Source organism: Henckelia pumila, chromosome 4 (assembly GCF_033568475.1).
Source record: "Henckelia pumila isolate YLH828 chromosome 4, ASM3356847v2, whole genome shotgun sequence".
Lineage (NCBI taxonomy): Eukaryota > Viridiplantae > Streptophyta > Magnoliopsida > Lamiales > Gesneriaceae > Henckelia > Henckelia pumila.
The window spans coordinates 187,640,114-187,665,810 of NC_133123.1; the positions used below are offsets into that span (position 1 = coordinate 187,640,114).

Below are 25,697 nucleotides of genomic sequence, written 5' to 3' on the forward strand. Positions count from 1 at the left end.
AGATCTATAGAGATAGATCTAAGAGAATGATAGGACTCACTCAAGCAACCTACATCGACACCATATTGAAACGGTTTTCAATGGATGGGTCCAAGAGAGGACATCTACCTATGTGTCATGGAGTTTCCCTATCCAAGTGTATGTGTCCCAAGACTGATGAAGAGATAGAGAAAATGACACATGTACCATATGCATCAGCCATAGGTAGTATCATGTATGGGATGATATCTACCAGACCGGATGTAGCATTTGCTCTGAGTGTCACGAGCAGATATCAAGCTAATCCCGGTCAAATGCATTGGAAAGCCGTGAAGGACATTCTTAAGTACTTACAAAGGACTAAGAATATGATCGCACCCAACAGTGAATGAATTCTTTATTTTTTTGTCTCTCGAATTGCGGATTAGAGGAACAGGAGCTGCAATTTCAAACGGACATAACTTTCGATCGGCTAAGAGTTACGGGAGCTTCAGCCTGTTCACACGAAGCTCCTCTTTATACCTACAACAAGTATCTAGGTTAAAGAGACGGAGACGCTCAAATTACAAAACGGAGATGGTCTTTCGGGGCGTTTTTCCCGTATGTCGGGCTGGAACCCACCGAAGCGGCCCGCGTCACCCAGATCGCACGTTCACGTCGTGTGATTAAGTCTATTGCATCTTTTCTATCCGCGGATTGGACTGAAAGAGTCGGTAATAGGACGGCGGGAAATCGGAAAAATAAGAAGTACGAGTAAGAAAAAAAGAAATTAATGAAAAAGGGGTGCAACACGAGGACTTACCAGGGGGTCACCCATCCTAGTACTGCTCTCGCCCAAGCAAGCTTAACTTCGGAATTCTGATGGGATGCGGTGCATTAGTGCTGGTATGATCGCACCCAATAGTGAATGAATTTTTATTGTTTTGTCTCTCGAATTGCGGATCGGAGGAATAGGAGCTGCAGTTTCAAACGGACATAACTTTCGATCGGCTAAGAGTTACGGGAGCTTCAGCCCATTCACACGAAGCTCCTCTCGATACCTACAGCAAGTATCTCGGTCTAAGAGACGGAGACGCTCAAATTACAACCCGAAGATGGCATTTCGGGGCGTTTTTCCCGTAGGGCACGCTGGGAACCAGTGAAGCATCCTGCATCACCCAGATCGCACGTTCACGTCGTGTGATTAAGTCTATTGCATCTTTTCTATCCGCGGATTGGACTGAAAAAGTCGGAAATAGGACGGCGAGGAATCGGAAAAACAAGAAGTACGAGTAAGAAAAAAAGAAATTAATGAAAAAGGGGTGCAACACGAGGACTTCCCAAGGGGTCACCCATCCTAGTACTGCTCTCGCCCAAACACGCTTAACTTCGGAGTTCTGATGGGATCCGGTGCATTAGTGCTGGTATGATCACACCCAACAGTGAATGAATTCTTTATTTTTTTGTCTCTCGAATTGCGGATCAGAGGAACAGGAGCTGCAGTTTCAAACGGACATAACTTTCGATCGGCTAAGAGTTACGGGATCTTCAGCCTGTTCACACGAAGCTCCTCTTTATACCTACACCAAGTATCTCGGTCTAAGAGACGGAAACACTCAAATTACAACCCGAAGATGGTCTTTCGAGGCGTTTTTCCCGTAGGGCGTGCTGGGACCCACTGAAGCGGCCTACGTCACCCAGATCGCACGTTCACGTCATGTGATTAAGTCTATTACATCTTTTCTATCCGCGGAATGGACTGAAAGATTCGGTAATAGGACGGCGGGAAATCGGAAAAATAAGATGTACGAGTAAGAAAAAAAGAAATTAATGAAAAAGGGGTGCAACACGAGGACTTCCCAGGGGGTCACCTATCCTAGTACTGATCTCGCCCAAGCACGCTAAACTTTGAAGTTCTGATGGGATCCGGTGCATTAGTACTGGTATGATCGCACCCAATAGTGAATGAATTTTTATTGTTTTGTCTCTCGAATTGCAGATCGGAGGAACAGGAGCTACAGTTTCAAACGGACATAACTTTCGATCGGCTAAGAGTTAGGTGAGCTTCAGCCTGTTCACACGAAGCTCCTCTCGATACCTACAGCAAGTATCTCGGTCTAAGAGACGGAGACGCTCAAATTACAACCCGAAGATGGTCTTTCGGGGCGTTTTTCCCGTAGGGCGCGCTGGGACCCTCTGAAGCGGCCTGCGTCACCCAGATCGCACGTTCACGTCATGTGATTAAGTCTATTGCATCTTTTCTATCCGCGGATTGGACTGAAAGAGTCGGTAATAGGACGGCGAGGAATCGGAAAAACAAGAAGTACGAGTAAGAAAAAAAGAAATTAATGAAAAAGGGGTGCAACACGAGGACTTCCCAGGGGGTCACCCATCCTAGTACTGCTCTCGCCCAAACACGCTTAAATTCGGAGTTCTGATGGGATCCAGTGCATTAGTGCTGATATGATCGCACCCAACAGTGAATGAATTCTTTATTTTTTTGTCTCTCGAATTGCGGATAGGAGGAACTGGAGCTACAGTTTCAAACTGACATAACTTTCGATCGGCTAAGAGTTACGGGAGCTTCAGCCTGTTCACACGAAGCTCCTCTTGATACCTACAGCAAGTATCTCGGTCTAAGAGACGGATACGCTCAAATTACAACCCGGAGATGGTCTTTTGGGGCGTTTTTCCCGTAGGGCATGCTGGGACCTACTGAAGCGGCCTGCGTCACCCATATCGCACGTTCACGTCGTGTGATTAAGTCTATTGCATCTTTTCTATCCGCGAATTGGACTGAAAGAGCCGATAATAGGACGGTGGGGAATCGGAAAAATAAGAAATACGAGTAAGAAAAAAAGAAATTAATGAAAAAGGGGTGCAACACGAGGACTTCCCAAGGGGTCACCCATCCTAGTACTGCTCTCGCCCAAGCACGCTTAACTTCGGAGTTTTGATGGGATTCGGTACATTAGTACTGGTATGATCGCACCCAACAGTGAATGAATTCTTTATTTTTTTGTCTCTCGAATTGCGGATCGGAGGAACAGGAGCTGCAGTTTCAAACGGACATAACTTTCGATCGGCTGAGAGTTACTGGAGCTTCAGCCTGCTCACGCGAAGCTCCACTCGATACCTATAGTGCGTATCTAGGTTAAAGAGACGGAGACGCTCAAATTTCAAAACGGAGATGGTCTTTAGGGGCATTTTTCCCGTATGTCGCGCTAGGACCCAACAAAGCGGCCCGCGTCACCCAGATCGCACGTTCACATCGTATGATTCAGTCTATTGCATCTTTTCTATCCGCAGATTGGACTGAAAGAGTCGGAAATAGGACGAAGAGAAATCGGAAGAATTAGAAGTACGAGTAAGAAAAAAAGAAATTAATGAAAAAGGGGTGCAACACGAGGACTTCCCAGGGGGTCACCCATCCTAGTACTGCTCTCGCCCAAGCACGCTTGACTTCGGAGTTCTGATGGGATCCGGTGCATTAGTGCTGGTATGATCGCACCCCATAGTGAATGAATTTTTATTGTTTTGTCTCTCGAATTGCGGATCGGAGGAACAGGAGCTGCAATTTCAAACGGACATAACTTTAGATCGGCTAAGAGTTATGGGAGCTTCAGCCTGTTCACACGAAGCTCCTCTCGATACCTACACCAAGTATCTCGGTCTAAGAGACGGAGACGCTCAAATTACAACCCGGAGATGGTTTTTCGGGGCGTTTTTCCCGTAGGGCACGCTGGGACCCACTGAAGCATCCTGCGTCACCCAGATCGCACGTTCACGTCATGTGATTAAGTCTATTGCATCTTTTCTATCCGCGGATTGGACTGAAAAAGTCGGAAATAGGACGGCGAGGAATCGGAAAAACAAGAAGTACGAGTAAGAAAAAAAGAAATTAATGAAAAAGGGGTGCAACACGAGGACTTCCCAGGGGGTCACCCATCCTAGTACTGCTCTCGCCCAAGCACGCTTAACTTCGGATTTCTCATGGGATCCGGTGCATTAGTGCTGGTATGATCGCACCCAACAGTGAATGAATTCTTTATTTTTTTGTCTCTCGAATTGCGGATCGGAGGAACAGGAGCTGCAATTTCAAACGGACATAACTTTCGATCGGCTAAAAGTTATGGGAGCTTCAGCCTGTTCACACGAAGCTCCTCTTGATACCTACAACAAGTATCTCGGTCTAAGAGACGGAGACGCTCAAATTACAACCCGAAGATGGTCTTTCGGGGCGTTTTCCCGTAGGGCATGCTGGGACTAACTGAAGCGGCCAGCATCACCCAGATCGCACGTGCACGTCGTGTGATTAAGTCTATTGCATCTTTTCTATCCACGGATTGGACTGAAAGAGTCGGTAATAGGACGGCGAGGAATCGGAAAAATAAGAAGTACGAGTAAGAAAAAAAGAAATTAATGAAAAAGGGGTGCAACACGAGGACTTCCCAGGGGGTCACCCATCCTAGTACTGCTCACGCCCAAGCACGCTTAACTTCGGAGTTTTGATGGGATCCGGTGCATTAGTACTGGTATGATCACACCCAACAGTGAATGAATTCTTAATTTTTTGTCTCTCGAATTGCGGATCGGAGGAACAGGAGCTGCAGTTTCAAACGGACATAAATTTCGATCTGCTGAGAGTTACGGGAGCTTTAGCCTGCTCACGCGAAGCTCTTCTCGATACCTACAGCGCGTATCTCGGTCTAAGAGACGGAGAAGCTCAAATTCAAACCCGAAGATGGTCTTTGGGGGCATTTTTCTCGTAGGACGCGCTGGGACCCACCGAAGTGGCCCGCGTCACCCAGATCGCACGTTCACGTCGTGTGATTCAGTCTATTGCATCTTTTCTATTCGTGGATTGGACTGAAAGAGTCGGAAATAGGACGGAGAGGAATCGGAAGAACAAGATGTACGAGTAAGAAAAAAAAGAAACTAATTAAAAAGGGGTGCAACACGAGGACTTCCCAGGGGGTCACCCATCCTAGTATTGCTCTTGCCCAAGCACGCATAACTTCGAAGTTTTGATGGGAACCGGTGCATTAGTGCTGGTATTATCGCACCCAATAGTGAATGAATTCTTTTTTTTTTGTCTCTCGAATTGCGGATCGGAGGAACAGGAGCTGCAGTTTCAAACGGACATAACTTTCGATCGGCTAAGAGTTACTGGAGCTTCAGCCTGCTCACGCGAAGCTCTACTCGATACCTATAGTGCGTATCTAGGTTAAAGAGACGGAGACGCTCAATTTCCAAAACGGAGATGGTCTTTCGGGGCATTTTTCCCGTATGTCGCGCTGGGATCCACCGAAGCGGCACGCGTCACCTAGATCGCACGTTCACATCATATGATTCAGTCTATTGCATCTTTTCTATCCGCGGATTGGACTGAAATAGTCAAAAATAGGACGGAGAGGAATCGGAAGAATTAGAAGTACGAGTAAGAAAAAAAGAAATTAATGAAATAGGGGTGCAACACGAGGACTTCCCAGGGGGTCACCCATTCTAGTACTGCTCTCAGCCAAGCACGCTTAACTTCGGAGTTCTGATGGGATCTGGTGCATTAGTGCTGGTATGATCCCACCCAACAGTGAATGAATTCTTTATTTTTTTGTCTCTCGAATTGCGGATCAGAGGAACAGGAGCTGCAGTTTCAAACGGACATAACTTTCGATCGGCTAAGAGTTACGGGAGCTTCAGCCTGTTCACACGAAGCTTCTCTTTATACCTACAGCAAGTATCTCGGTCTAAGAGACGAAGACACTCAAATTACAACCCGGAGATGGTCTTTCGGGGCATGTTTCCCGTAGGGCGCGTTGGGACCCACTGAAGCGGCCTGCGTCACGCAGATCGCACGTTCATGTCGTGTGATTAAGTCTATTGCATCTTTTCTATCCGCGGATTGGACTGAAAGATTCGGTAATAGGACGGCGGGGAATCGGAAAAATAAGATGTACGAGTAAGAAAAAAAAAATTAATGAAAAAGGGGTGCAACACGAGGACTTCCCAGGGGGTCACCCATCCTAGTACTGCTCTCGTCCAAGCACGCTTAACTTTGGAGTTCTGATGGGATCCGGTGCATTAGTGCTGGGATGATCGCAACCAATAGTGAATGAATTTTTATTGTTTTGTCTCTCGAATTGCGGATTGGAGGAACAAGAGCTGTAGTTTCAAACGGACATAACTTTCGATCGGCTAAGAGTTACGGGAGCTTCAGCCTGTTCACACGAAGCTCCTCTCGATACCTACAGCAAGTATCTCGATCTAAGAGACGGAGACGCTCAAATTACAACCCGGAGATGGTCTTTCGGGGCGTTTTTCCCGTAGGGCGCGTTGGGACCCACTGAAGCGTCCTGTGTCACCCAGATCGCACGTTCATGTCATGTGATTAAGTCTATTGCATCTTTTATATCCGCAGATTGGACTAAAAGAGTCGGAAATAGGACGGCGAGGAATCGGAAAAACAAGAAGTACGAGTAAGAAAAAAAGAAATTAATGAAAAAGGTGTTGGAAAACGGTGTTCAGATCAATCAGAATTGATACCCGGTGCAGCGAAAGTTTTAAAATTTTATATGGAACAATTCCATATCATGGATATCAAAACTTTACGATTAAATTGTGCATGTAAAAATTAAATAACAATTAAATTTTTACCTTGAATCTCGAAACGAGATTATGGACACCAACAGATAACTCTGCTCTTGTTGTATATCCCAGGAACTGATGGACGAACAATTTTCAATCAGGTCCACGAACAGAAGTTTAATCCCTCTGATAGATTGCACTAGAAAATCTATCAGAAGTTTCTACGAAGAGAATTAACGAATTTGATCCATTAAACCAGACTGCAAATTCAAAATTCACAGGCTGGAATTTTCGACAGAGAGAGGAGAGGGGCGGCGGCCACTAGAGAAAAACAGCTAGGGTTTTCGAAAATTTGTTGACCTCTGTTGTGTAATTTCTGTACTGCTATAACTTATTTATAATGTGGGCTGCTAACAGCTTAGGGCCCATTAGTCATAAGTTCAAGCCTGACAAGCAAAGCCTGCATGTTCAGAAATTAATATAAAATTCATCGTGACTCATATTGATAAACCAATTTCACCAATGTGCACAGAAACTATTTCTGCATCTTTTAGAATCAAGATAAATTTTCTGAATCCGAATTCAGTGGTTTCCAAAAATGTCCATCACTATGTCATTTTAGGAAATCTTACTCTTCTACTCTGATATAAGAAGTCCTACTTCTTTGTTCATTAAATTTAACTCTTTAAATTTAACTATCTCAACGGGGATTAAAAATCCATTACTTGTGTGACCCTCAATGGTTCAGGGATACAGCTAGCCGTGGGCTCACAACTCCTTGTGACTCGGAACAACAATTTCCGACTTGCCCATCGAATCATGGTAAGAGCGCCTAGCAACATCGCCCCATGATTCCCTAGGTATCACTGATAGTGTTTGCAAGAACCAATAGATTTTGGTTAGCGTACAGTACGGTCCCTTCATCCATATATCCCGATCGAATCAACAACCATTGGTAAATCGAGAGTCGTTCGAGATTCGATAACTATGCAATGCATCTTGAAGATCAAATAGTAACATCGCATGTGCTACTAAGAAACCATTTCTTAAAACACATCATGTACTCTGGCCAGAGATTCGTCACACTAATATCTCCTCAGATTGCATAGGATATCCACACTCGCAAGTATGTGGTGAATCCTTGACAACAAAGCATCGACTCCTATATGTGTCGTAACTGTACCCAATCCCGACACCTGATGACCCCAATAGAGTCGGTAAACGAGTCAAAGTACAGTACTAGCATATAGAGTCCCAATGATGTTTCAAGTAGTAAGGACTAATGGTGTACAACCAAAACCGCGGACTTTATCCACTCGATAAGTGATAACCACTTGGAAAGTCCGGATAGGGTAGTTCGATCATTCATCGTATGAATATCCATTTGCATGCTTTGAACATCTCTATGTTCCATACCAATGAAACGTGGTACTCGGCATCGCAAATGCTAGTCTCAATCTCGAGCGATCCTTATCCTTATTAACGGATGGCTCAATCGAATAGGAACTGTTTAGAATATACAGTGACTATAAGATGTGTTTCATGATAGCCATCCCCATGTGCCACCACATCTTACATACACTATAGTATATTCAAGGTCTTCATCTAAATATCTTATAGTATGTCACAACATAATAATATGATAAAAGATAAAGTAAATGCCATTATAAAAGTGTAAATTATATTAAACAAAAGATTGTTTATACATAGAGTCATAAAAGCCCTTAGCCACAAGTTGGATCACCGGGCACCCACTCTTTCAATCTCCTACTTGCCCTAAAGCCAACTAGTCATACTATAAGATGTGTTTCATGATAGTCATCCCCATGTACTACCACATCTTACATACACTATAGTATATTCAAGGTCTTTATCAAAACAACAATAGTATATCACAATATAACAATATGAAGAAAGATAAAGTCATTGCCATTAATAAAAGTGTAAATTATATTAAACAAAAGATTGTTTATACAAAGAGTCATCAAAGCCCTTAGCCACAAGTTGGCTCACCGGGCACCCACTCTTTCAGAGGAATCGAAAGAACAAGAAGTACGAGTAAGAAAAAAAAGAAATTAATGAAAAAAAAGGTGCAACACGAGGACTTCCCAGGGGGTCACCCATCCTAGTACTGCTCTCGCCCAAGCACGCTTAGCTTCGGAGTTCTGATGGGATCCGGTGCATTAGTGCTGGTATGATCACACCCAAATGAATTTTTATTGTTTTTTCTCTCGAATTGCAGATCAGAGGAACAGGAGCTACAGTTTCAAACGGACATAACTTTTGATCGGCTAAGAATTATGGGAGCTTCAGCCTGTTCACACGAAGCTCCTCTCGATACCTACAGCAAGTATCTCGGTCTAAGAGACGGAGACGCTCAAATTACAACCCGGAGATGGTCTTTCGGAGCGTTTTTCCCGTAGGGCGCGCTGGGACCCACTGAAGCGGCCTGCGTCACCCAGATCGCACGTTCACATCGTGTGATTAAGTCTATTGCATCTTTTCTATCCGCGGATTGGACTGAAAGAGTCGGAAATATGACGGAGAGGAATTGGAAAAACAAGAAAGACGAGTAAGAAAAAAAGAAATTAATGAATTAGGAGTGCAACACGAGGACTTCCCAGGGCTCACCCATCCTAGCACTGCTCTCACCCAAGCACGCTTAACTTCGGAGTTCTGATGGGATCCTTTGCATTAGTACTGGTATGATCACACCCAACAATGAATGAATTCTTTATTTTTTTGTCTCTCGAATTGCGGATTGGAGGAACAGGAGCTGCAGTTTCAAACGGACATAACTTTCGATCTGCTGAGAGTTACGGGAGCTTCAGCCTGCTCACGCGAAGCTCTTCTCGATACCTACAGCGCGTATCTCGATCTAAGAGACGGAGAAGCTCAAATTCAAACCCGGAGATGGTCTTTGGGGGCATTTTTCCCGTACGGCGCGTTGGGAACCACCGAAGTGGCCCGCGTCACCCAGATCGCACGTTCACGTCGTGTGATTCAGTTTATTGCATATTTTCTATCCGTGGATTGGACTGAAAGAGTCGGAAATAGGATGGAGAGGAATCGGAAGAACAAGATGTACGAGTAAGAAAAAAAGAAACTAATTAAAAATGGGGTGCAACACGAGGAATTCCCAGGGGGTCACCCATCGTATTAGTGCTGGTATGATCGCACCCAATAGCGAATGAATTCTTTATTTTTTTGTCTCTCGAATTGCGGATCGGAGGAACAGGAGCTGCAGTTTCAAACGGACATAACTTTCGATCGGCTGAGAGTTACTAGAGCTTCAGCCTTCTCACGCGAAGCTCCACTCGATACCTATAGTGCATATCTAGGTTAAAGAGACGGAGACGCTCAAATTCAAAAACGGAGATGGTCTTTTGGGGCATTTTTCCCATATGTCGCGCTGGGACCCATCGAAGCGGCCCGCGTCACCCAGATCGCACGTTCACATCGTATGATTCAGTCTATTGCATCTTTTCTATCCGCAGATTGGACTGAAAGAGTCGGAAATAGGACGGAGAGGAATCGGAAGAATTAGAAGTACTGGTAAGAAAAAAAGAAATTAATGAAAAAGGGGTGCAACACGAGGACTTCCCAGGGGGTCACCCATCCTAGTACTGCTCTCGCCCAAGCACGCTAACATTCGGAGTTCTGATGGGATCCGGTGCATTAGTGCTGGTATGATCGCACCCAACAATGAATGAATATTTTATTGTCTTGTCTCTCGAATTGCGGATCGGAGGAAAAGGAGCTGCAGTTTCAAACGGACATAACTTTCGATCTGCTGAGAGTTACGGGAGCTTCAGCTTGCTCACGCGAAGCTCTTCTCGATGCCTACAATGCGTATGTCGGTCTAAGAGACGGAGAAGCTCAAATTCAAACCCAAAGATTGTCTTTGGGGGCATTTTTCCCGTTGGGCATGCTGGGACCCACCGAAGTGGCCCGAGTCACACAGATCGGACGTTCACGTCCTGTGATTCAGTCTATTGCATCTTTTCTATCCGCGGATTGGACTGAAAGAGTTGGAAATAGGACGGAGAGAAATCGGAAGAACAAGATGTATGAGTAAGAAAAAAAGAAACTAATAAAAAAAAGGGTGCGACACGAGGACTTCCCAGGGGGTCACCCATCCTAGTACTGCTCTTGCCCAAGCACGCATAACTTTGGAGTTCTGATGGGATCCGGTGCATTAGTGCTGGTATGATCGCACCCAACAGTGAATGAATTCTTTATTTTTTTGTCTCTCGAAATGCGGATCGGAGGAACAGGAGCTGCAGTTTCAAACGGACATAACTTTCGATCGGCTGAGAGTTATGTTGGAAAACTGGCGGTTAGATCAATCACGATTGATACCCGGTGCAGCGGAAGTTTAAAAATTTTGTTATGGAACAATTCCATAGTGTGGGTATCAACCGTTCAACGATTAAATTATTGTGTGTGTAAAATTTAAATAACAATTAAATAAATTTTACCTCAAATCTCGCAACGAGATTAATGGACACCAACAGAACAATTCTGCTCTTGTTGTCTCTCCCTGGAACCGATGAACGCCTTCAATCAGGTCCACGAACAGAGGTTTAATCCCTCTGATAGATTGCACTAGAAAATCTATCAGAAGTTTTCTGCGAAGAGAATACACGAATTTGATTCGTTATTCCTTACTGCGATTCAAAATCACAGACCGGAATTTTCTCGGGCAGAGGGAGGGAGAGGCGGCCGAAAACGTTTTTGAGAGGGGCTAGGGTTTCGAAAATCCTGTCTCAAAAATTATGACCTGTTCTGTTTAATTTCTGTACTGAAATAACTTATTTATAATGCAGGCCACTAACACCTTAGGGCCCATTAGTCATAAGCTGGGGCCCGACAAGCAAAGCCCACTCGTTCAGAAATTAATAAAATTCATCGTGACTCCGATTGATGAAATGATTTCACCAATGTGCACAGAAACCATTTCTGCACGTTTTAAAGTCAAAATAAATTTTCCTGAATCCGAATTCAGTGGTTTCCAAAAATGTCCATCCCTATGTCATTTTAGGAAATCCTACTCCCTTACTCTTATTTAAGAAGTCCAACTCCTTAGTTCATTAAATTTAACTCTTTAAATTTAACTATCTCAACGGGGATTAAAACTCCATTACACTGTGTGACCCTCAATGGTTCAGGGATACAGCTAGCCGTGGGCTCACAACTCCTTGTGACTCGGAACAACACTTTCCGACTTGCCCAACGAATCATGGTAAAGCGCCTAGCAACATCGCCCCATGATTCCCTAGGTATCACTGATAGTGCCTACAAGAACCAGTAGATTTTGGTTAGCGTACAGTACGGTCCCTTCATCCATATATCCCGATCGAATCAACAACCATTGGTATATCGAGAGTCGCTCAAGATTCGATAACTATGCAATGCATCTTGAAGATCAAATTAGTGACATCGCATGTGCTACTAAGAAACCATTTCTTAAATCACATCAAGTACTCTGGCCAGAGATTTGTCACACTAATATCTCCTCAGATCGCATAGGATATCCACACTCGCAAGTATGTGGTGAATCCTTGACAACAATGCATTGACTCCTATATGTGTCGTAACTGTACCCAATCTCGACACCTGATGACCCCCTCAGAGTCGGTAAACGAGTCAAAGCACAGTACTAGCATATAGAGTCTCCATGATGTTTCAAGTCGTAAGGACTAATGGTGTACAACCAAAACCGCGGACTTTATCCACTCGATAAGTGATAACCACTTGGAAAGTCCGGATAGGGTAGTTCGACTATTCATCCTATGAATATCCATTTGCATGCTTCGAACATCTCCATGTTCCCTACCAATGAAACGTGGTACTCCGCATCGCAAATGCTAGTCTCAAACTCGAGCGATCCTTATCCTTATTATCGGACGGCTCAATCGACTAGGAACGGTTTTAGAATATACAGTGACTATAAGATGTATTTCATGATAGACATCTCCATGTTCTACCACATCTTACATACACTATAGTATATTCAAGGTCTTTATCAAAACAACAATAGTATATCACAATATAACAATATGAAGTAATATAAAGTCATTGCCATAAAAGTGTAAATATTATTAAACAAAAGATTGTTTATACAAAGAGTCAACAAAGCCCATAGCCACACAGTTGGCTCACTGGGCACCCACTCTTACAATCTCCCACTTGCCCTATAGCCAACTAGTCATACTACGTAGACCCATTGCTTCGCGATGTTTGTCAAACAATGGTCCTGGCAAAGGCTTAGTAAGTGGATCAGCGATATTGTCTGCAGAGGCCACTCGTTCGACACTGATGTCTCCTCTTTCCACAATCTCCCGGATTATGTGGTATTTCCTCAGTACGTGTTTGGATCTTTGATGAGACCTTGGTTCCTTTGCTTGAGCAACGGCACCCGTGTTGTCGCAGTACACCGGGACTGGACCAACAAATTCAGGAATGACGCCCAACTCTTGGACGAAATTCCTCATCCAAACGGCCTCTTTAGCAGCAGCTGATGCTGCAATGTATTCAGCCTCAGTGGTGGAATCCGCTGTGGTGTCCTGCTTGGAACTCTTCCAAGAGACAGCACCGCCATTGAGCATGAACACAAATCCAGAGGTTGACTTCGAGTCATCCACATCACTTTGGAAGCTAGAGTCGGTATAGCCTTCCAGTTTGAGTTCTCGTCCTCCATAAACCATGAACATATTCTTAGTCCTTCGCAAGTACTTAAGAATGTCCTTCACGGCTTTCCAATGCATCTGACCAGGATTAGACTGATATCTGCTCGTGACACTCAGAGCAAATGCTACATCCGGTCTGGTAGATATCATCCCATACATGATACTACCTATAGCTGACGCATATGGTACATGTGTCATATTCTCTATCTCTGCATCAGTCTTGGGACACATAGACTTGGATAGAGAAACTCCATGACACATGGGTAGATGTCCTCTCTTGGACCCATCCATTGAAAACCGTTTCAATATGGTATCGATGTAGGTTGATTGAGTGAGTCCTATCATTCTCTTAGATCTATCTCTATAGATCTGAATCCCTAGAATGTAGGATGCCTCACCCAAATCCTTCATCGAAAATCTACCTGATAACCATATCTTCGTTGACTGCAACATCCCTACATCATTCCAATGAGTAGGATGTCATCAACATAAAGTACTAAGAATGTCACCGCATCCTTAACTACTTTCTTGTACACGCAAGGTTCCTCCGGGTTCTTGATGAAACCAAAATCTTTAATTGTTTCATCAAATTTCTGGTTCCAACTTCTTGATGCTTGTTTTAGACCATAAATTGATCTCTGAAGCTTGCATACCTTATGCTCGCTTCCCATGGATGTGAACCCCTCAGGCTGCTTCATATAGATTTCTTCCTTAATGTCTCCATTAAGAAAAGCAGTCTTCACATCCATTTGCCATATCATATCATACCATGCAGCTATGGCAATAAGGATTCTTATGGACTTGAACATAGCAACTGGTGAAAAGGTTTCATCATAGTCAACTCCTTGCCTTTGAGTATAACCTTTCGCCACCAATCGCGCCTTGTAGGTCAATACCTTACCATCAGGTCCAAGCTTTCTTTTGTAGATCCATTTACACCCTATTGGAACAATTCCATCGGGAGGATCCACTAAAGACCAGACTTGGTTAGTATGCATCGAATCCAATTCAGACTGCATAGCTTCAAGCCATAAATTCGAATCCGCATCAGAAATTGCTTCCTTGAAGCTTCTTGGATCACATCCAATGTCGGGTTCATCTTGACCCTCTTCAAGAAGAAGACCATATCGAACTGGAGGTCTAGAAGTCCTCTCGGATCTTCTAGGTGCAGGCGTGTCCAGCAATGGTTCCTGAGGTGTGGGATCGTTATTTTGTATTTCGGGTTCTTCTCGAACTTCTTCGAGTTCCATCATCTCGCCTTTCTTATCCAATAAGAACTCCTTCTCCAAGAAGGTGGCATTCCGTGAAACAAACACCTTTGTTTCAGCAGGATAATAGAAATAATATCCGATTGAATTCTTCGGATACCCCACAAAATAACACAAGCTGGATCGACTATCCAACTTATCTCCCACTGTCCGCTTCACGTAAGCAGGACATCCCCAAATCCTCAAGTACGAATACTTAGGAGCTTTGCCATTCCATAACTCGTATGGTGTTTTGTCCACTGCTTTAGTGTGGACGTTATTCAACAACAATACCGCCGTTTCAAGCGCATAGCCCCAAAACGAAGGTGGAAGCTCAGTGAAGCTCATCATGGATCGAACCATGTCCAACAAAGTTCGATTACGACGCTCCGATACACCATTAAGCTGTGGTGTCATAGGAGGAGTCCACTGGAGAGAATCCCATTCTCTTTTAGATAGTCCAAAAACTCGGTACTCAAGTATTCTCCACCTCGATCCGATCGAAGTGCTTTAATACTTTTACCTAGCTTGTTTTCTACTTCAGCCTTGAATTCTTTGAACTTTTCAAATGCTTCAGACTTATATTTCATTAAATATAAATACCCATACCTAGAATAATCATCAGTAAAGGTAATGAAGTAGGTGTGGCCATGTTGAGTCCCTACTCTAAATGGACCACAAACATCTGTATGGATCAAATCCAACAGATTTTGACTACGCTCAGGCTTCCCCTTAAAAGGAGATTTAGTCATTTTCCCTTTTAGGCAGGATTCACAAGTAGGTAGAGAGTTAATATCAGACATATCAAACATGCCCTCTCCCACTAGCTTGTTCATCCTCCTTGAGGAAATATGACCTAGTCTAGCGTGCCATAGGTTTGCCGGGTTTTGACTATCGATTTTCCTTTTGTTTGTTGTTGCCGGTTTGTCAATACAATTCACTGGAACGTCTTTTAGTTTTAAATTATATAGATCGTTTTCAAGTTGTCCATTTCCAATTAAACATTCATTCTTGTAAATACTGCAAATCCCATTCACAAAATTACAAGAATAACCATCTCTATCAAGCATAGAAATAGAAATAATGTTTTTAATTAAATCTGGCACAAATAAAACATCTCTCAACAATAATTTAAAACCGTTCTGCAATATCAAACAAACATCTCCAATGGCCGTAGCTTCAACTCTGGAACCATTCCCGAGCCTCAGCTGGGTCTCACCCATTCTAAGCCTGCGACTTCTTGTCATCACCTGCAAATCATTGCAAATGTGAGATCCACATCCGGTATCCAATACCCAAGAAGTTGTATTAAGTGACATGTTTATTTCGATATAGAACATACCCTTTGCAGTTCCCAACTGCTCAAGATACTCCTTGCAGTTGCGCTTCCAATGACCCGGCTTCTTGCAGTAATGGCAAACATCCTTGGATTTTCCATTGTTTGAAGCCTTTGTCTTTTGCTTCTTCTCGGGTTCCACTTTCTTGGGTGGGGCAGAACGTTTCTTGCCCTTCATACTTGGCCCCTTCTTTGCAGAAGATGAGGAGCCCACCAAGAAAGCTGGCTTATCCTTCTTAAGTGTGGATTCATATGTAACGAGCATATTGACCATCTCTTCAAGGGTGGCCTCTATCTTGTTCATATTAAAATTTATCACGAATCCATCAAATGAGGAAGGAAGAGATAGAAGCAACAAGTCCACATTGAGTTCATGCTCCAACACCAAATCAAGGGTCGCTAACTTCTGTATGAGCCAAATCACTCGTACCCCATGATCACGGACCGAAGTCCCTTCACGCATGCGGCACGTCATCAACTCCTTAACAGTAGAGAACCTTTCAGCCCTCGACTGAGCCCCAAAAAGTTCCTTGAGTTGCGCGTGAATGTCAGCAGCATTCACCGTGTCCTCAAATCGCCTCTGGAGTTCATCAGACATCGAGGCTTGCATATAGCATTTGGTCTTGATGTCATGGTCCCACCATGCATCAAGCTTGGCCAATTCCTCCGGACTAACATCAGCTGGTGCTTCCTTCGGAGGTGCTTTCTCTAACACGTAGAGCATTTTCTCCGAAGTTAAGACAATCTTCAACTTCCGGAACCATTCCGTATAGTTGGCGCCAGTCAGCTTGTTTTGTTCGAGGATCGAGAATAAAGGATTTCGCGAATTCATTGTATGAAATACTGAAAAGGAAAACAGACATATATCAATGATTGTTTAACAATTTACTAAGACATAAAATAGGCGAATTTAATTTTATGAATCTCATCCCACTATTTTAACGATTTCACCACCCTCTAGTGAAAACGGGAAACTTTTTCCTTAGTGAGAACATGGAGTCCAATTGACAAACTTATGGTCCCGAATAATATCAGCCAACCATAATTCTCAAAAGGTAGAGCCCAATTGCTTCCAAAGCAACCCCCATGTTTTTACCTCATGTCCAATAAGGGCCCAATAATATGACGCCGTTTAAAGTGACATGTCAAGATGACCCATCAATATTAATTTGTGATGGACGGTCGCCATGTGGATCCCCCAATAATATGAGCCGATCCCATGGGAGTTCCACCCAACTTACAACATTTGTCGATCCAATGTACAGCTTTCCGACGGACGGGCCCCCCAATAATATGAGCCGGACCGTATCCGCGGGTAGCATCACATACATTGACCGTTGATGGAAGGTAGGAACATTTAAACAATATTTAAATTTCCTTTATTTATCTTGATATAAATTTTAAATCATATTTAAAATGAGGGATTTTATTTATAAAAATATTTGTCTCATCATATTTAATTTATTGCATGCATTGCCGGATTCACGCAATTTATGTCTAAACATGCATACAATCATAATATCACATATTATATAGGATGATCGATTCCATTTCTAATTGACCCGTGGTTGCCAATCACGGGTCTTAGTCCAATCCTAGGTAATATGCAGTATGCAAATGCAATCCTATTACATATGCTTCCAATTTACATTTCTTCAGTCTTCATTGTCTGCTGGGCCCACCATCTTCAAATCTTGATCTCCCACTAAATCTAATGTATTTACAATAAATAACAATGACAAGTAGGGGATACATTTTTAGGGGGTGGGAACGGGCTATAAACCAAGCCCACTTTTATTACATATGACATTCATATCGGGCCATAAACCAGGCCCATTAATAAAACCAACAACAATAAAGACAAAATGTAAATTCCTAACATACACCTACAAAATTGGTCATGGCAATCGATCATCCTTATCCAATAACATTTAATTCAAAATTAATTTATTGGATAACATGCTGTGGCAATTCAAATTTAAACAAGATAAAATCATATTTTATATATAAAATCACATTTCACATATAAAATCATATTTTATCTCCATATCAAATAAAATCATATTTTATCTATAAAATCCAATTTTACAAATAAAATCATATTTTACTCAATATATCATAAGATCATATCTTATCATCAATTGTACCAAAATAATTGATTTCAAAATTCAATTTACGGATAAAATATTAAAATTTTCCAAAAATTCAAATTTATCCAAAATCAATTTTAAAATTTACGGACTCGAACAATTCGATCCGAAATCTCGTGAACCAATCAAAAACAATTTTTGACCGGACCAAAAATAAAATTTTAACATATTAAAATTAATTTTTAATAAAATATTAATTTTTCCCGCGGGCCACCTGGGACACTCCCGGGCCGGCCCGCACCCGGGGCGCGGGCCGGGGCAGCCCGGCTGCCCCCTTAGGGCAGCAACGCTTGCTGCCCTGGCGGTGCCTGGCGCCGCCGCTGGGCGGCGCCGAGCGCTGCCCTGCGCAGCGCCGTGCGCCACCCTGGGCGGCGACGGTCGCCGCCCTGGGCGGCGCCGTGCGCCCCCTTTGGGTGGCGCCGTGCGCCGCCCCTGGGGGCAGCGACCATCGCTGCCCCTTCCGGGCAGCGATCCAATCGCTGCCCGGGTTTCGCCCCCGGAAAAAAAAATTTTTTTATTAAAAATATTTATTTTGTTTCAAAAACCGAGACTCAAAAATTTTGTACAATTGATTAATTTAATCGTTTGATCTGAGCAACCTGGCTCTGATACCACTGTTGGAAAACTGGCGGTCAGATCAATCACGATTGATACCCGGTGCAGCGGAAGTTTAAAAAATTTTGTTATGGAACAATTCCATAGTGTGGGTATCAACCGTTCAACGATTAAATTATTGTGTGTGTAAAATTTAAATAACAATTAAATAAATTTTACCTCAAATCTCGCAACGAGATTAATGGACACCAACAGAACAATTCTGCTCTTGTTGTCTCTCCCTGGAACCGATGAACGCCTTCAATCAGGTCCACGAACAGAGGTTTAATCCCTCTGATAGATTGCACTAGAAAATCTATCAGAAGTTTTCTGCGAAGAGAATACACGAATTTGATTCGTTATTCCTTACTGCGATTCAAAATCACAGACCGGAATTTTCTCGGGCAGAGGGAGGGAGAGGCGGCCGAAAACGTTTTTGAGAGGGGCTAGGGTTTCGAAAATCCTGTCTCAAAAATTATGACCTGTTCTGTTTAATTTCTGTACTGAAATAACTTATTTATAATGCAGGCCACTAACACCTTAGGGCCCATTAGTCATAAGCTGGGGCCCGACAAGCAAAGCCCACTCGTTCAGAAATTAATATAAAATTCATCGTGACTCCGATTGATGAAATGATTTCACCAATGTGCACAGAAACCATTTCTGCACGTTTTAAAGTCAAAATAAATTTTCCTGAATCCGAATTCAGTGGTTTCCAAAAATGTCCATCCCTATGTCATTTTAGGAAATCCTACTCCCTTACTCTTATTTAAGAAGTCCAACTCCTTAGTTCATTAAATTTAACTCTTTAAATTTAACTATCTCAACGGGGATTAAAACTCCATTACACTGTGTGACCCTCAATGGTTCAGGGATACAGCTAGCCGTGGGCTCACAACTCCTTGTGACTCGGAACAACACTTTCCGACTTGCCCAACGAATCATGGTAAAGCGCCTAGCAACATCGCCCCATGATTCCCTAGGTATCACTGATAGTGCCTACAAGAACCAGTAGATTTTGGTTAGCGTACAGTACGGTCCCTTCATCCAATATCCCGATCGAATCAACAACCATTGGTATATCGAGAGTCGCTCAAGATTCGATAACTATGCAATGCATCTTGAAGATCAAATTAGTGACATCGCATGTGCTACTAAGAAACCATTTCTTAAATCACATCAAGTACTCTGGCCAGAGATTTGTCACACTAATATCTCCTCAGATCGCATAGGATATCCACACTCGCAAGTATGTGGTGAATCCTTGACAACAATGCATTGACTCCTATATGTGTCGTAACTGTACCCAATCTCGACACCTGATGACCCCCTCAGAGTCGGTAAACGAGTCAAAGCACAGTACTAGCATATAGAGTCTCCATGATGTTTCAAGTCGTAAGGACTAATGGTGTACAACCAAAACCGCGGACTTTATCCACTCGATAAGTGATAACCACTTGGAAAGTCCGGATAGGGTAGTTCGACTATTCATCCTATGAATATCCATTTGCATGCTTCGAACATCTCCATGTTCCCTACCAATGAAACGTGGTACTCCGCATCGCAAATGCTAGTCTCAAACTCGAGCGATCCTTATCCTTATTATCGGACGGCTCAATCGACTAGGAACGGTTTTAGAATATACAGTGACTATAAGATGTATTTCATGATAGACATCTCCATGTTCTACCACATCTTACATACACTATAGTATATTCAAGGTCTTTATCAAAACAACAATAGTATATCACAATATAACAATATGAAGTAATATAAAGTCATTGCCATAAAAGTGTAAATATTATTAAACAAAAGATTGTTTATACAAAGAGTCAACAAAGCCCATAGCCACACAGTTGGCTCACTGGGCACCCACTCTTACAAGTTACTGGAGCTTCAGCCTGCTCACGCGAAGCTCCACTCGATACCTATAGTGCGTATCTAGGTTAAAGCGAAGGAGACGCTCAAATTCCAAAACAAAGATGGTCTTTTGGGGCATTTTTCCCGTATGTCGCGATTGGACCCACCAAAGCGGCCTGATGCACTGGGACCCACTTAAGCGGCCTGCGTCACCCAGATCGCACGTTCACATCGTGTGATTAAGTCTATTGCATCTTTTCTATCCGTGTATTGGACTGAAAGAGTCGGTAATAGGACGGCGAGTAATCGGAAAAACAAGAAGTACGAGTAAGAAAAAAAGAAATTAATGAAAAAGGGGTGCAACACGAGGACTTCCCAGGGGGTCACCCATTCTAGTACTGCTCTCGCCCAAGCACGCTTAACTTCGGAGTTTTGATGGGATCCGGTGCATTAGTGCTGGTATGATCGCACCCAACAGTGAATGAATTCTTTATTTTTTTGTCTCTCGAATTGCGGATCGGAGGAACAGGAGCTGCAGTTTCAAATGGACATAACTTTCGATCGGCTAAGAGTTACGGGAGCTTCAGCCTGTTCACACGAAGCTCCTCTTGATACCTACAGCAATTATCTCGGTCTAAGAGATGGAGAAGCTCAAATTACAACCCGAATATGGTCTTTCGGGGCGTTTTTCCCGTAGGGCGCGCTGGGACCCACTAAAGCGGCCTGTGTCACCCAGATCGCACGTTCACGTCGTGTGATTAAGTCTATTGCATCTTTTCTATCCGCGTATTGGACTGAAAGAGTCGGTAATAGGACAGCGAGGAATCGGAAAAATAAGAAGTACGAGTAAGAAAAAAAGAAATTAATAAAAAAGGGGAGCAACACGAGAACTTCCTAGGGGGTCACCCATCCTAGCACTGCTCTCGCCCAAGCACGCTTAACTTCGGAGTTCTGATGGGATCCGGTGCATTAGTACTGGTATGATCGCACCCAACAATGAATGAATTCTTTATTTTTTTGTCTCTCGAACTGCGAATCGGAGGAACAGGAGCTGCAGTTTCAAACGGACAAAACTTTTGATCTGCTGAGAGTTACGGGAGCTTCAACCTGCTCACGCGAAGCTCTTCTCGATACCTACAGCGCGTATCTCGGTCTAAGAGACGGAGAAGCTCAAATTCAAACCCGAAGATGGTCTTTGGGGGCATTTTTCCCATAGGACGCGCTGGGACCCACCAAAGTGGCCCGCGTCACCCAGAACGCACGTTCACGTCGTGTGATTCAGTCTATTGCATCTTTTCTATCCGTAGATTGGACTGAAAGAGTCGGAAATAGGACGGAGAGGAATCGGAAGAACAAGATGTACTAGTAAGAAAAAAAGAAACTAATTAAAAAAGGGGTGCAACACGAGGACTTCTCAAGGGGTCACCCATCCTAGTACTGCTGTTGCCCAAGCACGCATAACTTCGGAGTTCTGATGGGATCCGGTGCATTAGTGCTGGTATGATCGCACCCAATAGTGAATGAATTCTTTATTTTTTTGTCTCTCGAATTGCGGATTGGAGGAACAGGAGCTGCAGTTTCAAACGGACATAACTTTCGATCGGCTGAGAGTTACTGGAGCTTCAGCCTGCTCAAGCGAAGCTCCACTCGATACCTATAGTACGTATCTAGGTTAAAGAGGCGGAGACGCTCAAATTCCAAAACGAAGATGGTCTTTTGGGGCATTTTTCCCGTATGTCATGCTGGGACCCACCGAAGCGGCCCACGTCACCCAGATCGCACGTTCACATCGTATGATTCAGTCTATTGCATCTTTTCTATCCGCGGATTGGACTGAAAGAGTCGGAAATAGGACGGAGAGGAATCGGAAGAATTAGAAGTACGAGTAAGGAAAAAAGAAATTAATGAAAAAGGGGTGCAACACGAGGACTTCCCAGGGGTCACCCATCCTAGTACTGCTCTCGCCCAAGCACGCTTAACTTCAAAATTCTGATGGGATCTGGTGCATTAGTGCTGGTATGATCGCACCCAATAGTGAATGAATTTTTATTGTTTCGTCTCTCGAATTGCGGATCGGAGGAACAGGAGCTGCAGTTTCAAACGGACATAACTTTCGATCGGCTAAGAGTTACGGGAGCTTCAGCCTGTTCACACGAAGCTCCTCTCGATACCTACAGCAAGTATCTCGTTCTAAGAGACGGAGACGCTCAAATTACAACCTCGAGATGGTCTTTTGGGGCGTTTTTCCCGTAGGGCACGTTGGGACCCACTGAAGCATCCTACGTCACCCAGATTGCACGTTCACGTCGTGTGATTAAGTCTATTGCATCTTTTCTATCCGCGGATTTGACTGAAAGAGTCGGAAATAGGACGGCGAGAAATCGGAAAAACAAGAAGTACGAGTAAGAAAAAAAGAAACTAATGAAAAAGAGGTGTAACACGAGGACTTCCCAGGGGTCACGCATCCTAGTACTGCTCTCGCCCAAGCACACTTAACTTCAGAGTTCTGATGGGATCCGGTGCATTAGTGCTGGTATGATCGCACCCAATAGTGAATGAATTTTTATTGTTTTGTCTCTCGAATTGCTAATCGGAAGAACAAGAGCTACAGTTTCAAACGGACATAACTTTCAATCGGCTAAGAGTTACGGGAGCTTCAGCCTGTTCACACGAAGCTCCTCTCGATACCTACAGCAAGTATCTCAGTCTAAGAGACGGAGACGCTCAAATTACAATCCGGAGATTGTCTTTCGGGGCATTTTTCCCGTAGGGCACGCTGGGACCCACTGAAGCGTCCTGCGTCACCCAGATCGCACGTTCACGTCGTGTGACTAAGTCTATTGCATCTTTTCTATCCGCGGATTGGACTGAAAGAGTCGGAAATAGGACGGCGAGTAATCGGAAAAACAAGAAGTACGAGTAAGAAAAAAAGAAATTAATGAAAAAGGGGTGCAACACGAGAACTTCCCAGGGGGTCACCCATCCTAGTACTGCTCTCGCCCAAGCACGCTTAACTTCGGTGTTCTGATGGGATCCGGTGCATTAGTACTGGTATGATAGTACCCAACAGTGAATGAATTCTTTATTTTTTTGTCTCTCGAATTGCGGATCGGAGGAACGGGAGCTGCAGTTTCAAACGGACATAACTTTCGATCTGCTGAGAGTTACGGGAGCTTCAGCCTGCTCACGCGAAGCTCTTCTCGATACCTACAGCGCGTATATCGGTCTAAGAGATGGAGAAGCTCAAATTCAAACCCGAAGATGGTCTTTGGGGGCATTTTTCTCGTAGGACGTGCTGGGACCCACCAAAGTGGCCCGCGTCACCCAGATCGCGCGTTCACGTCATGTGATTCAGTCTATTGCATCTTTTCTATCCGTGGATTGGACTGAAAGAGTCGGAAATAGGACGGAGAGAAATCGGAAGAACAAGATGTACGAGTAAGAAAAAAAGAAACTAATTAAAAAAGGGGTGCAACACGAGGACTTCCCAGGGGGTCACCCATCCTAGTACTGCTCTTGCCCAAGCACGTATAACTTCGAAGTTCTGATGGGATCCGGTGCATTAGTGCTGGTATGATCGCACCCAATAGTGAATGAATTCTTTATTTTTTTGTCTCTCGAATAGCGGATCGGAGGAACAGGAGCTGCAGTTTAAAACGGACATAACTTTCGATCGGCTGAGAGTTACTGGAGCTTCAGCCTGCTCACGCGAAGCTCCACTCGATACCTATAGTGCGTATCTAGGTTAAAGAGACGGAGACGCTCAAATTCCAAAACGGAGATGGTATTTTGGGGCATTTTTCCCGTATGTCGCGCTGGGACACACCGAAGTGGCACGCGTCACCCAGATCGCACGTTCAGATCGTATGATTCAGTCTATTGCATCTTTTCTATCCGTGGATTGGACTGAAAGAGTCGGAAATAGGACGGAGAGGAATCGGAAGAATTAGAAGTACGAGTAAGAAAAAAAGAAATTAATGAAAAAGGGGTGCAACACGAGGACTTCCCAGGGGGTCACCCATCCCAGTACTACTCTCGCCCAAGCACGCTTAACTTCGGAGTTCTGACGGGATTCGGTGCATTAGTGCTGGTATGATCGCACCCAATAGTGAATGAATTTTTATTGTTTTGTCTCTCGAATTGCGGATCGGAGGAACAGGAGCTGCAGTTTCAAACGGACATAACTTTCGATCGGCTAAGAGTTACGGGAGCTTCAGCCTGTTCACACGAAGCTCCTCTCGATACCTACAGCAAGTATCTCGGTCTAAGAGACGGAGACGCTCAAATTACAACTCGAAGATGGTCTTTCGGGGCATTTTTCCCGTAGGACGTGCTGGGACCCACTGAAGCATCCTGCGTCACCCAGATCGCACGTTCACGTCGTGTGATTAAGTCTATTGCATCTTTTATATCCGCGGATTGGACTGAAAGAGTCGGAAATAGGACGGCGAGGAATCGAAAAAACAAGAGGTATGAGTAAGAAAAAAAGAAATTAATGAAAAAGGGTGCAACACGAGGACTTCCCAGGGGGTCACCCATCCTAGTACTGCTCTCGCTCAAGCACGCTTAGCTTCGAAGTTCTGATGGGATCCGGTGCATTAGTGCTGGTATGATCGCACCCAATAGTGAATGAATTTTTATTGTTTTGTCTCTCGAATTGCGGATCGGAGGAACAGGAGTTGCAGTTTCAAACGGACATAACTTTCGATCGGCTAAGAGTTGCGGGAGCTTCAGCCTGTTCACACGAAGCTCCTCTCGATACCTACAGCAAGTATCTCGGTCTAAGAGACGGAGACGCTCAAATTACAACCCGGATATGGTCTTTCGGGGCGTTTTTCCCATAGGGCGTGCTGGGACCCACTGGCGGCCTGCGTCACCCAGATCGCACGTTCACGTCGTGAGATTTAGTCTATTGCATCTTTTCTATCCGCGGATTGGACTGAAAGAGTCGGTAATAGGATGGCGAGAAATCGGAAAATCAAGAAGTACGAGTAAGAAAAAATGAAATTAATGAAAAAGGGGTGCAACACAAGGACTTCCCAGGGGGTCACCGATCCTAGTACTGCTCTCGCCCAAGCACGCTTAACTTCGGAGTTTTGATGGGATCCGGTGCATTAGTGCTGGTATGATCACACCCAACAGTGAATGAATTCTTTATTTTTTTGTCTCTCGAATTGCGGATCGGAGGATCCGGAGCTGCAGTTTCAAATGGACATAACTTTCGATCGGCTAAGAGTTACGGGAGCTTCAGCCTGTTCACACGAAGCTCCTCTTT

General features: G+C 44.0%; 23 non-coding genes and 2 pseudogenes across 23 annotated transcripts; all 25 read right to left on the reverse strand.

Moving 5' to 3' along the window:
- Positions 1-759: 759 nt before the first annotated feature.
- Positions 760-878, reverse strand: LOC140868881 (5S ribosomal RNA). Its single transcript, XR_012146280.1, has one exon. It is a non-coding gene; the product is annotated as a 5S ribosomal RNA (ribosomal RNA).
- Positions 879-1,277: 399 nt separating this feature from the next.
- LOC140868158 (5S ribosomal RNA) lies at positions 1,278-1,396 on the reverse strand. The gene has a single exon (XR_012145587.1). It is a non-coding gene; the product is annotated as a 5S ribosomal RNA (ribosomal RNA).
- Positions 1,397-1,796: 400 nt separating this feature from the next.
- On the reverse strand, positions 1,797-1,915 carry LOC140868581 (5S ribosomal RNA). The gene has a single exon (XR_012145991.1). It is a non-coding gene; the product is annotated as a 5S ribosomal RNA (ribosomal RNA).
- A 399-nt stretch (positions 1,916-2,314) lies between these two features.
- On the reverse strand, positions 2,315-2,433 carry LOC140867949 (5S ribosomal RNA). Its single transcript, XR_012145387.1, has one exon. It is a non-coding gene; the product is annotated as a 5S ribosomal RNA (ribosomal RNA).
- Positions 2,434-2,833: 400 nt separating this feature from the next.
- Positions 2,834-2,952, reverse strand: LOC140868180 (5S ribosomal RNA). The gene has a single exon (XR_012145608.1). It is a non-coding gene; the product is annotated as a 5S ribosomal RNA (ribosomal RNA).
- A 400-nt stretch (positions 2,953-3,352) lies between these two features.
- LOC140868951 (5S ribosomal RNA) lies at positions 3,353-3,471 on the reverse strand. Its single transcript, XR_012146347.1, has one exon. It is a non-coding gene; the product is annotated as a 5S ribosomal RNA (ribosomal RNA).
- A 399-nt stretch (positions 3,472-3,870) lies between these two features.
- Positions 3,871-3,989, reverse strand: LOC140868969 (5S ribosomal RNA). The gene has a single exon (XR_012146364.1). It is a non-coding gene; the product is annotated as a 5S ribosomal RNA (ribosomal RNA).
- Positions 3,990-4,388: 399 nt separating this feature from the next.
- LOC140870268 (5S ribosomal RNA) lies at positions 4,389-4,507 on the reverse strand. Its single transcript, XR_012147237.1, has one exon. It is a non-coding gene; the product is annotated as a 5S ribosomal RNA (ribosomal RNA).
- A 400-nt stretch (positions 4,508-4,907) lies between these two features.
- LOC140869442 (5S ribosomal RNA) lies at positions 4,908-5,026 on the reverse strand (annotated as a pseudogene).
- A 399-nt stretch (positions 5,027-5,425) lies between these two features.
- LOC140868324 (5S ribosomal RNA) lies at positions 5,426-5,544 on the reverse strand. The gene has a single exon (XR_012145748.1). It is a non-coding gene; the product is annotated as a 5S ribosomal RNA (ribosomal RNA).
- Positions 5,545-5,943: 399 nt separating this feature from the next.
- Positions 5,944-6,062, reverse strand: LOC140870455 (5S ribosomal RNA). The gene has a single exon (XR_012147415.1). It is a non-coding gene; the product is annotated as a 5S ribosomal RNA (ribosomal RNA).
- A 2,568-nt stretch (positions 6,063-8,630) lies between these two features.
- Positions 8,631-8,749, reverse strand: LOC140868132 (5S ribosomal RNA). The gene has a single exon (XR_012145564.1). It is a non-coding gene; the product is annotated as a 5S ribosomal RNA (ribosomal RNA).
- Positions 8,750-9,142: 393 nt separating this feature from the next.
- On the reverse strand, positions 9,143-9,260 carry LOC140869578 (5S ribosomal RNA; annotated as a pseudogene).
- An 865-nt stretch (positions 9,261-10,125) lies between these two features.
- Positions 10,126-10,244, reverse strand: LOC140867988 (5S ribosomal RNA). Its single transcript, XR_012145425.1, has one exon. It is a non-coding gene; the product is annotated as a 5S ribosomal RNA (ribosomal RNA).
- Positions 10,245-10,645: 401 nt separating this feature from the next.
- Positions 10,646-10,764, reverse strand: LOC140870462 (5S ribosomal RNA). Its single transcript, XR_012147422.1, has one exon. It is a non-coding gene; the product is annotated as a 5S ribosomal RNA (ribosomal RNA).
- A 10,012-nt stretch (positions 10,765-20,776) lies between these two features.
- On the reverse strand, positions 20,777-20,895 carry LOC140868853 (5S ribosomal RNA). The gene has a single exon (XR_012146253.1). It is a non-coding gene; the product is annotated as a 5S ribosomal RNA (ribosomal RNA).
- Positions 20,896-21,295: 400 nt separating this feature from the next.
- On the reverse strand, positions 21,296-21,414 carry LOC140870443 (5S ribosomal RNA). The gene has a single exon (XR_012147404.1). It is a non-coding gene; the product is annotated as a 5S ribosomal RNA (ribosomal RNA).
- Positions 21,415-21,815: 401 nt separating this feature from the next.
- Positions 21,816-21,934, reverse strand: LOC140868420 (5S ribosomal RNA). The gene has a single exon (XR_012145839.1). It is a non-coding gene; the product is annotated as a 5S ribosomal RNA (ribosomal RNA).
- Positions 21,935-22,334: 400 nt separating this feature from the next.
- LOC140867972 (5S ribosomal RNA) lies at positions 22,335-22,452 on the reverse strand. The gene has a single exon (XR_012145410.1). It is a non-coding gene; the product is annotated as a 5S ribosomal RNA (ribosomal RNA).
- A 399-nt stretch (positions 22,453-22,851) lies between these two features.
- LOC140868665 (5S ribosomal RNA) lies at positions 22,852-22,969 on the reverse strand. Its single transcript, XR_012146072.1, has one exon. It is a non-coding gene; the product is annotated as a 5S ribosomal RNA (ribosomal RNA).
- A 399-nt stretch (positions 22,970-23,368) lies between these two features.
- LOC140868214 (5S ribosomal RNA) lies at positions 23,369-23,487 on the reverse strand. Its single transcript, XR_012145641.1, has one exon. It is a non-coding gene; the product is annotated as a 5S ribosomal RNA (ribosomal RNA).
- A 401-nt stretch (positions 23,488-23,888) lies between these two features.
- Positions 23,889-24,007, reverse strand: LOC140868014 (5S ribosomal RNA). Its single transcript, XR_012145451.1, has one exon. It is a non-coding gene; the product is annotated as a 5S ribosomal RNA (ribosomal RNA).
- Positions 24,008-24,407: 400 nt separating this feature from the next.
- Positions 24,408-24,526, reverse strand: LOC140868062 (5S ribosomal RNA). Its single transcript, XR_012145497.1, has one exon. It is a non-coding gene; the product is annotated as a 5S ribosomal RNA (ribosomal RNA).
- Positions 24,527-24,924: 398 nt separating this feature from the next.
- LOC140870317 (5S ribosomal RNA) lies at positions 24,925-25,043 on the reverse strand. The gene has a single exon (XR_012147283.1). It is a non-coding gene; the product is annotated as a 5S ribosomal RNA (ribosomal RNA).
- Positions 25,044-25,440: 397 nt separating this feature from the next.
- LOC140868185 (5S ribosomal RNA) lies at positions 25,441-25,559 on the reverse strand. The gene has a single exon (XR_012145612.1). It is a non-coding gene; the product is annotated as a 5S ribosomal RNA (ribosomal RNA).
- Positions 25,560-25,697: the final 138 nt, after the last annotated feature.